Source organism: Olea europaea, chromosome 13 (genome assembly GCF_002742605.1).
Source record: "Olea europaea var. sylvestris chromosome 13, O_europaea_v1, whole genome shotgun sequence".
Lineage (NCBI taxonomy): Eukaryota > Viridiplantae > Streptophyta > Magnoliopsida > Lamiales > Oleaceae > Olea > Olea europaea.
Window position 1 is genome coordinate 18216401 of NC_036249.1, and position 3320 is coordinate 18219720.

The window sequence follows — 3320 nt, forward strand, 5'->3', positions numbered from 1 at the left end:
ATTAACACTTTGTACCTCTACCTACCTTGATTGATGCTTTGAACCTTGTTGAAAAATGCACTCCTTTGATGTTTCAAAAAAAACACTCCATTGATAATTATTGCTTGGAAAACACTTCTTAATAGCACCAAAACTTCTAGGAAAAACTAATTTTTCTCCCTCTCCTTTCTCTTTTTTCTAGACTTGAAAACTCTCTCTTTTATGTTTAGAAGCTTTTGTCTTGGTGTGAAAAATGTGTATGCATTGGGCCTATTTATAGGGGAAAATCTCAAAACTTAAGGGAAAGTGAAGGGCCTAATACTCATTAATATGGGTGCCATTTATGTGGGAGTTATAAGTTTAAGAAGGTCCTAGAAAATCGTATAGGAATTTGAGTTTTTATATTCTGCGTACTTCGGTTGATACTGTACAGCCTTTAGTATTTTTATCATAACTTCTTCTCCCAATATCCGATTGAGGTAATTCAAAGTGTGTTAGAAAGCTAACTCAAAGAATTACAACTTTTCTTGAGATATCATTTTCCAAATCAAATTTTTTCTATGTCGTAAATGGGTCTTAAATGAGACTAAAAATCTAAAGTATATTTTAACCATCCAATATTCATGTCTTAGTGCCACTAAGGTGTTTAAAATTATTTGGGGTTCTATATCCCCCACACCTTAATTAAAATTTTGTCCTTGAAATTAACCTTCTGATTGGGCGAATAGTGTTGGATACTTGTTCACATTTATCCGTCCATTGAAATTTTACTATCGCTCACTACTTCTCCATTATCTCTCAAAATTATAACCTTTTTGTTGGGACATTGAGAAACAATGTGTTTCGACCCCAAACATCTAAAGCATTTGATGTCACGACTCTTAGATGGTTAGGATTCCACTTTCGATGTGACCTTGCTAGCACTCTCCTCTTTTCCCTTAGTATTACTATTCTACCTTTTGAAACAGTTCTATCTACCTTGTTATTGTTCTACTTTGATTTTCAAGAAGAATTAGTACCTGAAGAACTCGACAGATACCTAGTTTTCCCGTTCTTCTTCAACTGCCTCTCTACCTTCATAGCCTTATGTAGCATGTTCTCCAATTCTACATAATGTTTCAACTCCACTTCATTAGCTATTTCTCTATTCAAATCATTCAAAAATCGAGCCATCTTGGCTTTTCTATCCTCCTCAACATTCACTCTAATCATCATCATCTCTATCTCCTTATGATAGTCCTCCACACTCTTAGAGGCTTTGAAATTTTTGATGAAACTCCCTATAATAATGACTAGGCACAAATATCTTCCTCATGATAGCATTCAATTCTTCCCCAAGTACTAATTGTCCTCTTACGATTCCTCTTCCTAGATGTCACTATTTTATCCCACCAAGTAATAGCATAGTCGGTGAACTCAAGTATCGTAATCTTTATCTTCTTTTTCTCCGAGTAGTTATGGCAATCAAATATTGGTTCGATCTTTTCTCCCACTTCAAGTTTGCCTCCGGATCACTCTTTCATTTGAATGAAGGAACTGTCATTTTAATGTTGCCCATATTTTCGCCCACTTCATCTCCAACAAGATCTCTATCCCTTTTTTTTTTATCTCTAATGCCTCTATCCCTCATTCTTCCTACCTCAGCATCCACTAATGTCCCTTCATCAATGTCACTACCCACTTCATATCCATCACGATTCTCCACCCTAGGCTCCTGCCTACCTTACGTCCTTGCATTGGAAACTTCCCTACATAAATTAGCAAGCAATGAACTTTCCATCCATGCTTCTTGTCTATCCAACATATCCCACACATCTTCAAATGACCTCTCAAATCGTCGTATCAACTCTTTCAACATGTTGACTTGATTGTTGTGCTTGCTTGATGTAGAGATTTTTTTAATGCAAAAAAATATTAACTTAAAACTGTCGGTAATTTCCAAAGAAAATTTTGGCTCAAAAATTTAACTACGAAACCATCAAAACGAATGAAATTTGAATTGGGCACTAAATTAGCCCAAAAACAACTTTTGAAATTTTTTGGTATTTTTATGGAATGAAGACTCGGAAGATGAAGAATTTAAAGAACACGAAGAAAAAAGGAAACAAAGACTCAAAACAAAAGGAAAATGATATAACCTTGATTTTTGGAGCAAGAGCTCTGATAGCAACTGATGCAAACCAACATAGCAATTGAAGCTATAAAACCCACAAAAGATTGATTCAAACCCAAGAAAGTTAAGAAACCAAAGTTTAGAGTTTGACCGATAAATTTTGAACCAAGCAACCAACAATCATTGACAATGTGTTGACCTCTTGATCACAAGACTTGAAAATCTCACCCGAAAAGTTTGAATGCCACAAAAATTAAAATCTTGATAAGTTCATAATTTGTTGAATGAAGAACAAGGGATTTGAAACCAAAATAGCTCATGAAATAATCTCTCAATTAATATGAATAATGAATTGTTTACCATATAGAATAATATGTCCTATTTTATAGGAAACCTATGCAAGCCTAGTTAAAGACGAAATAAAATCCTAAAAGATTATAAAGATATGAAAAATTAGAGTTTTAATACAATTAGGAAAATTCTCAAAATTTCCAATTTCGCGCAACCATTTTACTCTAAGCAACCGCATAGTGTAACTCTATACAGTCGCGTAGAAGACTACACTTGCCCCAGTTGGATCTCTATATATCACCATATGGTCAGATGGGTCCCTTCACTATGCGATCGCATAGTGTAGTTGGTCAAGCCCTTCGTCCACGTATTAAATCAAGTTGGTCTAGTGTGTTTCAGCTTTTGAGCCCAACATGTAACTTGTCTCTTTGCTTGCAATGATCAATGTTTCATCATTGTAGCTTGAACTAGTAATCTCATTTCTTTTTTGAGCTGCCTTGCTCATGATCGAGTCATTGGCCCTTCTTTGACAATCAACGGATCTTTGCCTGGGTTGCCTTCATTCCATGGATCACATTATCAAGTGTTCTTTCCTTTCAAATTATAAAGAAGTTCTTGAATGGAAAAATACTAAGATGGGGTAAGGATGGAGAAATTGGTCTTTATGTTTTTGGTTTGGACTAATTTAGAATTATTCATCGTTTTCATGGACTTTTGTATTGAATAATGCTACATAGCACCACTCATGTTTTACCTTATTCTACATGACAGCATCATGACATTAAATGATAGATCCGATGAAATGTAGGAACATAGGATCTAATATGATATTGGATGTCCTTTTCAGTGCAATTATAATGCATTAATCACTTTACTTTTGTATCGACACTTTTTCAAAAGATTTCTAGTACTATCTTGAGTGTTTTTATGTCATTTG